The sequence below is a fragment of the Mirounga angustirostris genome, unplaced genomic scaffold, assembly GCF_029215605.1.
Source record: "Mirounga angustirostris isolate CCGP_5_RB_7025 unplaced genomic scaffold, mMirAng1.0.hap1 SCAF_2, whole genome shotgun sequence".
NCBI classification, from domain to species: domain Eukaryota; kingdom Metazoa; phylum Chordata; class Mammalia; order Carnivora; family Phocidae; genus Mirounga; species Mirounga angustirostris.
Window position 1 is genome coordinate 139,824,264 of NW_026991710.1, and position 10,647 is coordinate 139,834,910.

A 10,647-nucleotide genomic window follows, 5' to 3' on the forward strand; every position below is an offset into this window, starting at 1 on the left:
TTTTGAGGCCAAACTTCGACCCCGAGTTTTTCTCTGCTCCTGCTTTTCATTTACCCCAACCAGTCCTCCACGTCACCTCCACCATAACTGAGCTGCCAGCTGATGGATTATTACTCCTTCTGGGTTCTCTCTGTTAGCCTTTTGGGGACCCCCATGCTCATGTATCTTCCCTACCCTTTACTTTCTCTTGATTGTTTCTTCTTAAAACATTTTTTTTTTTTTTGGTACCTAACATGACACTATGCATATAATACATGTTCTTTAAATGCTTCTTTGATTGGGGTGCCTGGGTGGCTAAGTTGGTTAAGCCTTGGACTCTTGGTTTCGGCTCAGGTTCTGATCACAGGGTTGTGAGTTCAAGCCCCATGTCAGACTCTGTGCGCAGCACAGAGTCTACTTAAGATGCTCCCTCTCAGGATGCCTGGGTGGCTCAGTTGGTCAAGCGTCTGCCTTCGGCACGGGTCATGATTCCAGGGTCCTGGGGTCGGGTCCTGCATTGGGCTCCTTGCTCAGTGGGGAGTTTGCTTCTCCCTGTGCTGCCACTCTCCCTGCTTGTGTGCTCTCTCCCTGTCTCAAATAAATAAATAAAATAAAATAAAAAAAGACTCTTTCTCTCCCTCCATCCCTCCCCTCAGTACTCTCTTTCTCTAAAATAAATAAATAAAATTAAAAAAACTGTTTCTTCAGTTAAATTCAATCTTGTTTCCCTAACAATTGTCATTCTGTTATTTTATTGTCTTTCAGAGTTGCTCCTTCCCTATGGCCTTACTAACCACCATTCCCTTCCAGCAATTTGCTATCCATCTTCCGATCTTCACTAAAATTATCCTTTCTCACCACTCCTGGGTGGCTCAGTTGGTTAAACCTCTGACTCTTGATTTCAGCTCAGGTCATGATCCCAGGGCTATGGGATCAAACCCCTCATTAGGCTCTGAGTTCAGCAGGGAGTCTGTTTGAGATTCTCTCTCTCCCCCTCTCCCTCTACCCCTCACCCACCCTCTGTCTCTAAAATAAATAAATAAAAAAAAAATTACCCTTTCTCATCACCAATGGTTTCCTGATTATCAAATAATTGAAACTTTTTTTTTTTTGGTGTGCCCTCATCCTTTTTGATTTTTTTGTTACATCTAACAGCATTTCAATCTTTCTGCTCTATCTTAGCCTAAGATCTGAGATACTATTATTTTCACCTTTCCTTCCACGGTTCTATTCCTCTTTCTCCTTTAGGAACATTTCGCCTGTTCTTTAGTTGTGGGCTATCTCTTAAACTTGGGCTTTGGTTTTGCTCCGTTTATAATCACATTTAGAATAAAGTAATTCCAACACCCTGCCTTTCTCCAATAATCTCTTCATAGCCCTAATGAGTGCTTTTTTTTTTTTCTTTCTTTTTTTTAAAAGATTTTATTTATTTGAGAGAGAGAGCACATGAGAGGGGGGAGGGTCAGAGGGAGAAGCAGGCTCCCTGCCGAGCAAGGAGCCTGATGTGGGACTCGATCCAGGGACTCCAGGATCATGACCTGAGCCGAAGGCAGTCACTTAACCAACTGAGCCACCCAGGCGCCCAAGTGCTTTTTTTTTTTTTAAAGGTTTTATTTTTTTGTCAGAGAGAGAGTGCACACAAGCCAGGGGAGCAGCAGGGCAGAGGGAGAAGCAGGCTCCCCGCTGAGCAGACAGACTGATGCGGGACTCGATCCCAGGACCCTGGGATCATGACCTGAGCCGAAGGCAGACTCTTAACTGACTGCCACTCAGGCATCCCCTTTTTTTTTTTTTTTAAAGATTTTATTTACTAATGAGTGCTTTTAAGCCTAGAATTGCCTCGATTCAGTAAGAAGTTAGCGAAAGCAAAGAGGATGTCTGCTTGAAAACCAGAGCTTACCTGGCATATTCCACCAGAGCTTACCAGGCATTTTCCAGCAGGCTCTATTTGCTGACTTGCAGATGTTGTTGTGTAGATTAGTGATTCCTACTTTGGCTGATGCTCTGCTTGCTGAAACCTTCGCTATCTCCTTGATCTATCCTGCCTGCCTGGAACTGCCCTTCTGGCAGCTACTGGGTAGACCTCTCCAGTGTTTCTTACTCGATTCTCAATTCTCCTGATTGTCATGATCACCTAATGAAAGAAATGGCTTTCAGACATAAAGGTCTAGCAGTCGTTTCTTATTTTTCTCCGGATTTATACCACCAGCTCCTTATAAGAAGTTTCACTTGATTATTGACACATGAAGATTTTTTTTTTTTAAAGATTTTATTCATTTATTTGTCAGAGAGAGAGAGAGAGAGCACAAGCAGGGGAAGAAGCAGGTTCCCCACTGAGCAGGGAGCCCGATGCTGGACTCCATCCCGGGACTCTGGGATCATGACCTGAGCCAAAGGCAGACACTTAACCAACTGAGCCACCCAGGCATCCCTATTGACACCTGAAGCTTTATGTATCGGTAACTGGCTGGGTGATCTTTAGCCACCCTCTCAACATTTCCACCAGTTACTCAAATTACTATCAGTCTGGCATACTTGATATAAAATGTTGGCATATATCTTTTGATTCATTCTTCATTCATGGTCCAACTGGTTCTTTTTTCCAGGGTCTTGAAAATCTTCTAGTGCTTAATATTTCTGATTTTCCTCATTTTTTCTGTCCAGCCCCACTCCGTTTGTTTCCATATCCTATTATGCCATTTTTGCTGATGCTGAAGTCTTCAAATAATTTCCCTTAAGCACAGTTTTTATCATGGTTCTCCAGTGGCATTTAGTAGGCCTGATCATAATAGATAAAAACCCTCCAGCCAAATCAAGACTGCTCATTCACTTCCTCTTTTCCATGCTTCCCCAAGCTTATTTTCTATTATTTCCTATTTCTGTTCTGCTCTATCCCAAACTATCTACTTTCCTTCTCTTGTATGACTACACAAATATTGTTTAAGAAAAGGTCAAACACATTAATTATCTCTGCCTGAGCAATCATTGTGGGAACACCGGAGTCAGCAGTCAGAGATTCGCATCCCGGCTGTGCCATTCACTAAGGTGATCTTGGTGGAAGCTACCCCTTTAAGCTGTTTCCCCCACTCATAAAATAAGACCAATGGAACCAGTCTTAGATTTGTTGTGAGAACCCCCTGAGGTAATGCAGGATAAAGTGTTCTTTAAACTTCTAGGCAGTGTGTAAGAATAAGGAGAGCTCGGTGACATGGACAGTTCAATGTCCAGAAAGCTACTGCGGGCTCCCCTTTGATGTGATCTGATTTTGACGGGAGAAGCAGATATCAAACAATTTTCTAATCTAAAAATTAAAAACCAAACTCTTGAATAAAAACAGCTGACTTACAGATGTCACTCTGCTTGGTCCCTGCCTTTTACTTGAGGATCTGTTCTTTGCTCAGCATCTTGGTTCATCATGACAAGTAAACCTTAGCTTCTTAAGAGTTGGCAAGTAACACACTTGTCTCTGAGGATATTTAAATCTTTCTTGGCTCATGATCATTTCCTCTTGGGTGTTGAAATGAAATGATGCCTTCCAGCCTTTCTGAAATAGAGCTGTAAAAGAGACTCGTGATGTTCTCATTTTGACAAAATGGTCTTCATAAATCACAGATGTAACTGTCTGTGGTCATACTTAAGAGCTCCTCAAGATCTCTCAAATCTCCTGCTTTAGGTTTAGATTCCAACTATTTAGGTTCTTTTTCCACCTCTCTCTTTCTTTTCTTTCTTAGTGTTAATTAACTGAGGGTACTTCCCTGATTTTTTCCCCTCTGTTATTTTCCTAGTGCTTGCATTTTTTCCTGGTAGTTTTGACAGACCATCTGTCAAAATTTTGCTGGTTTCACGGCAGTTTCATGCTGTTTGCTCTCTCTCTCTCTCTTTTTAAAACTGCACAAATAATACACAAATAAATTCTCATTGCAAATGGTACAAACAATACATAAGTTTATAGAGAAACATATTGGGGTTCCTACTCACCCCGATCCCATTCCTCATTCCGTCCCTAGAGGTAACCATTAACTGTTACAATTTGATGGATATCTGTATTAGTCATGGTTCTCCAGAGAAACAGAACTTATAGGATAGATGTAGATATAGATATAGAGATAAGAGATTTATTATAGGATTTGGTTCACATGGTTATGGAGGCCAAGATGTCCCACACTCTGCCATCTGCAAGCTGGAGAACAAAAAAGCTGATGATATAATTCAGTCCAAGTCTAAAGACCTGAGAAGGGAGTGAGGAGCAATGGCATAATTCCTGGAGTGAGTCCAAAAGCCCAAGAACCAGGACCATCCATGTCTGAGGGACAGGAGAAGATGGATGTCTCAGCCCAAGCAGAGAGGCCGAATTTACCCTTCCTCTAACCTTTGTGCTTTATTCACATCCTCGCTGAGTTGGATGATGCCCACCTGCCCCAGTGTGGGTAACCTGCTTTACTCAGTCTACTGATTCAAATGCTCATCTCTTCCAGAGACGCCCTCAGAGACACACCCAGAAATAATGTTTTGTCAGCTCTCTGGGCATGCCTTAGCCGCATCCAGTTGACACATAAAATTAACCATGACAGTATCCTTCACTTGTCTTTCTATACATGTAGATCATGGACATCCATATCTTTTACATAATGGGTCTATGATGCAGTTCTATTATTTTTTTATTTTTTATTTTTTAAAGATTTTATTTATTTATTTGATAGAAAGAGAGACAGTGAGAGAGGCAACACAAGCAGGGTAAGTGGGAGAGGGAGAAGCATACTCCCTGCTGAGTGGGGAGCCAGATGCAGGGCTTGATCCCAGAGCCGTGGCAGACGCTTAACAACTGAGCTACCCAGGTGCTCTATGATGCACTTTTGAAAGATTTAATAATCTTAAAGAAATTTTCATGTCACGACACATGTATCTACCTCATTCTTTTAATGGTTGTACAGTGCTCTATATGTGACTAGGTCATTATGCCTTTGTCACTCATCTATTATTGAATATTGTACAACATAGAAAACTGTCCCAATAAATACCCCTGAACCTACATACATTTAAGCACATATATCTGTGAATAAATTCCTAGAAGCAGGAGTGGAAGATTGATCCATTAGGATGTAAACTTGATCCTCATCAGGGATTTTTTTTCTGAACACTTAAAGTCTAAATTATAGTGTAGCATATAGTAAGCACTCAAAAATATTTGTTGAATTGAATTGAAATAGAATCTGCATTTTTAATATAATGAGAGCCATTGTATTAAGAGATTAGGGACTCAGGTCATGGTCCCAAGGTCCTGGGATCAAGCCCCACATCGGGCTCCTTGCTCAGTGGGGAGCCTGCTTCTCCCTCTCCCTCTGCCTGCTTCTCCCCCTGCTTGTGTGCACACTCTCTCTCTATCTCTCTGTCAAATAAATAAATAAAATTAAAAAAAAGAGAGAGATTAGGGAGAAAATCATGTTTACCTTCATAAATGGTGAAAAAGCATTCAATAAAATGTAACTCACATTGCTGATTTCAAGGCAAAAAGTAAAACAAAACCTTAATAAAATGTAAAACAAAACTGGGAATAAGAGAAAACTTCTTAGTTTGATAAAAAGACTATATCAGAAAGCCATAACCAACACCGTATTTCATGATGAAATAGTAGAAGTATTCTTGTTAAGGTCAGGAAACCAAAGTGGACCCTGGTAATCCCTTGCACTATTCAACATTTTAGTAGATATTCTAGACAATTCAATAAGGCAAGAAGAATAAGTTACATAGGATTATTAGAAAGGAAGAGACAATCCTGTTGTTATTTGCCAAGAAGATGATTATCTCCCTAGACAATTCAAGAGAAATCAACTTTAAAATAATTAGAGCCAATCAGATTGTTTAGTAAGGTAATCAAAGACAAGATACAAATATAAAAATTAGCATTGTTCTTATACACCATTAATAGTGAATTGAAAAGGATCTAAGCTGTCTCTAATGACTTTTTCCTCACTTGATTGCTGGCAGCCACTTTCCCATGGTCACAACCAAGATACCAATCTCAAAAAATATGTCCACTTCTAAAACTTTGCTTTCAAACGCTCCTTCTTCCTATTCTTTCAGCTCAGTTGCTCAAGTAACCACCACTTTCCAGCCTTTTATAGGCATCCAGTCCCTTGACCATAACACAGCCTCAGGTCTCTCTCATCCTACCTCTCTCCTTGCTGGTTTAGATTCCATGGTCTTGCTTTAAAAAAAAAAAAAGTATTTATTTATTTGTCAGAGAAAGAAAAAAAGAGAGAGAGCACGAGCAGGGGGAGCTGCAGGCAGAGGGAGAGGGAAAGGCAGCTTCTCCGCTGAGCAAGGAGCCCGACATGGGCCTTGATCCCAGGACGCTGAGATCAAGATCTGAGCGGAAGGCAGACGCTTAACTGACTGAGCTACCCAGGGGTCCCGATCGTCTTCCATTTTATTTTATTTTATTTTAAAGATTTTATTTATTTGAGAGAGAGAGAGAGAGAGAGAGAGAGAGCACATGAGAGGGGGGAGGGTCAGAGGGAGAAGCAGACTCCCTGCCGAGCAGGGAGCCCGATGCGGGACTCGATCCCGGGACTCCAGGATCATGACCTGAGCTGAAGGCAGTCGCTTAACCAACTGAGCCACCCAGGCACCCCGATCGTCTTCCATTTTAATAGCTCACTTATAGATAATCTAATCTCACTTTCCCCTCTCCCCACCTTCGGTATTCATCTGGGGTGGGGAGGCGGAGTGTCAGAATAGTTTTGATTGGAAGTTTTCTTTTGCCACCTTGGGCATTTTTGGACATTATGGACCACACAATCCAGGTAAACGCTTTTACTTTAAATTCATGATCACAGACCTCATAGACATTTGGTTTTGCCTATCGATCCCTCTTGTGTTCCCTATTGGCCATTTTCCCACTCCTTGAGATGATTATGTTATGCCTCCTACTCTATGTTCAAACTTTCTGCACTCATTCTTTTCCTGCGTACTCATTCTTGAGATGATGCTCTCCCTTGACACTTCATTGTGAAAATAAATTCATTGAGAAAACAGAAACCATCAGTTTTCAAGCTCTTCATCTTCGTGACACCAAGACTATAAGCCTGCCTATTTGGACTCACATTTTTTTCTTCCATCTGGTTCCAATGGAGTAAAACTCTTTCTTTCTATCATTAAAAAAATGATTGACATGTGCGGTACAATAAAACTGAAGAGGTTAATATTTCTTAGTAAGGTTTCTCTACTATGCTTCTCATTGAAATGGAAACCATCTTTTTCTTTCTTCTTTTCTTTCTTTTTCTTTTAAACAAATGTTTAATGTAATTGGATTACTTGAATTATTTATTTTTATGGTGATTAGATGCTTGTCATAGACTGCAGTGTTGGGGTATAGGCATGGAATGTGTGGGTTTTTTTTTTTAAGATTATTTATTTGACACAGAGAGTGACAGCTAGAGAGGGAACACAAGCAGGGGGAGTGGGAGAGGGAGAAGCAGGCTTCCCGCCGAGTGGGGAGCCTGATGCGGGGCTCGATCCCAGGACCCTGGGATCATGACCTGAGCTGAAGGCAGACGCTTAACGACTGAGCCACCCAGGCACCCCTAGGCTTGGAATGTTTTAAGCCATTGAGAACCTGGATATGTTTCACTAAAAAAATTTTTTTTAGGATATATTTATTTATCTTTATGAGAGAGAGAGACAAAGAGCAAGGGAAGGGTCAGAGGGAGAGAAACTGAAGCAGACTCCCCACTGAGCGCAGAGCCTACTCGAGGCTGAATCCCACAACCCTGAGATCATGACCTGAGCCAAAATCAAGAGTTGGACACTCAACTGACTGAGGCCCCAGGCGTCCCAGAGTAAAACTTTTTTTAGTAATAATTTAATGGGTTAAAAAATTCTTATACTACAAATCTCTGTAGATGGGCCAAGTGTCTGGAAATTGCATGTAATGTTATTAGGGGAATATCTAAAAGTTATTTGACTATGGAAACATGATATAATTCAATTGGGCTTTTGTCCTTTATGAAATGGTTTTTATGGAATATAACGGAATCAACCAGAAATAAAGCAGTTGTTCAAAATAAACTTTCTAGGAAGAGAATTCTCTATTCCTTTAACATAATTTTCTAATGATTCTAGCTATAATCTAGTTTTGTTTTCAGATTATCTTTTGCCTGGTTTGGATCACTGTGGTTGAACAACACTGAGATAATAGTTACAAATCCAAGAACTTCTGAAATTGGAATTCAGCTCTAAGATAGCTTTAAAATAAAGGAATATGTAAACAAACAATGGCACAAACATAAAAAAAAAAAACAACCTAATAGAAAATCGGCTCAAAAGGAGAAGGCTAGAAAAGCATTGTTAAAAAACAAGCTTGAATTTTCCCATTGGATATTATTATCTTCAATTAAGTGTCCACTGATTCACCTTATTAGGTTGGGTCAGGCTTTGGTTGTGTTCCTGAGGGAGGATGCGGTCTCTTTATGTTTTAAAGATGGTTGGGGTTTCTGGTGATACTGAGAAGGGGGCAGAGAGAGCTCTCTAGACTTGCATATGTTGGAGGCAATTCCAGATACCTGGGTTGAGAATCCAAAAAAGAAATGAGAAGAATTCTAAGAATTTGACATTTTATGGGAAACACAATAATTATGACACATAGTTCAGTGTGACAAGCTACACTATGGCATGTTGAAGTTAATGTAAAATAGAAAAACTCCATTAACTGAAGTGGAAAAATAACCTCTCCTTTTCTTTCTTTTTTTTTTTTTTTAAGATTTTTAAAATTTATTTGTCAGAGAGAGAGAGAGAGCACGCAAGCACAAGCCGGGAGAGTGGCAGGCAGAGGGAAAAGCAGGTTCCCTGCTCAGCAGGGAGCCCAAAATGCAGGACTGATCCCAGGACCCTGGGATCATGACCTGAGCTGAAGGCAGACGCTTAATCAACGGAGCCACCCAGGCGTCCCTTAAGCTCCCCTAACAGGACAATACAGAAGGGACTGAATTTAACTAGAGATCAACTGAAAACATCAACATGAATTCATTGTTCTTTTTAAGGGATTATTGCTGTTGCAGTATTTTAGGGAGTGTCTTCTCTGATGTCATCCCACCTCCTTCCAACAGTCATGTAAAACAATCTAATATACATTTTAGTGCCCAATTTTGTCTCTTTTATCCTCTAATATTGTTTTCAGTTAAAAAGAACCAGGGCTTTTCAAAATATCTGATCCAGTGTCTTGGGGCAGAAAAAAATCAAGGCGAGCCTAGAACTTTTTTTTTTCCAGAAAGCAGATAGTTTCAGAGACATCTATGTGTTAAATAGGTAAAGAGGCCAGCCTGAAGAGAGGACTATTAGTGACAACCTGAGGAGCAAGGAGGGAAGTAACAATTGCCATCAGTTGCCATGCGTCCCAATGACCATAGTGTTCCCTAAGATTCTGAATTCTTACATTTATTTTATTTTATTTTTTGCTCTTCAGCCCAGGCATTCTGGAATTGCCTCCAAGATATGCAGGCCCAGAAAAGCCTTCTTCAGGAAAAAACCCCACAAGTCCAACTGCCAATATGATGAGTAGAATCAATAGACAATTAAAGATAATAATATGAGATAAGCAAATTATTGTTCCCAGGGTTTTCATTTCATTTTATTTTATTTTATTTTTAAAGATTTTATTTATTTATTTGACAGAGAGAGCCACAGTGAGAGAGGGAACACAAGCAGGGGGAGTGGGAGAGGGAGAAGCAGGCTTCCCGCCGAGCAGGGATCCCCATGCGGGGCTCGATCCCAGGACCCCGGGATCACGACCTGAGCCGAAGGCAGACGCTTAACCGACTGAGCCACCCAGGCGCCCTGAGGGTCGGTGCTGCGAACCCTTCTGTTCAAGAGTCAACGGTACTGTCTTGTCCCTACTCTAGAGCAGTCACGTGAAAATAGTGTCCTGTTGCCCAAATACCGTAACGATGCTTCTCCAAATATTAAGACTCAGTTCAACTTGATTCAGTCTTTTCCATGTAGTTCTATCTACATTTTTCATTTTTCTAACTAATATTACACACATATTATTACATGAATATTAAATACCTAAGAGAAGTGCTGAGCAATTTATAAGCAATTGGTGAATAAAATGTGTTCTTAAAACCAGTGGAAATTCACAACCGTATTGGATTTTAGAAAATATATTTTTTCCTCCACATTATTTTGGGGGCTTTGGTTTACCTGAATGATGTCCCAAGCCCTACGTTCTGCCTGTGTACAGGATCTGAGGCAGATTATTGAAAGTGCAGGTAAAGGGTGAATTTCACTGCAATTAGTAGTCTCTCTTCTCCAAAGGAATGCAAGCCAAACATAATTGCTCCAATTCACTGGTCTCTGGCTAGATGTCTTGCACAAAAAATAATAACAGAAGGCAATTAAACACATGAACAGACTGAGTAAAATTGTGGTGTGTTAACCCTGAAAGAGAACACACCTAAATGCCATTCTCGTGATTGCACTGTTCCAAAATATGTCGGTTCTCAAAAGATGCTGCAGATGTGTGTCTTGCAGAAAAACTGCTTTAATTTCATAAACCTACATAAATCATCTATGTATATATAAATTCCAACAATACATTCATGAAATCGAAGCACCTTTTCATTCTTTTCCTTCTCCTGATTACGATATTTTTCCTTTTGTATTATTGTTGGT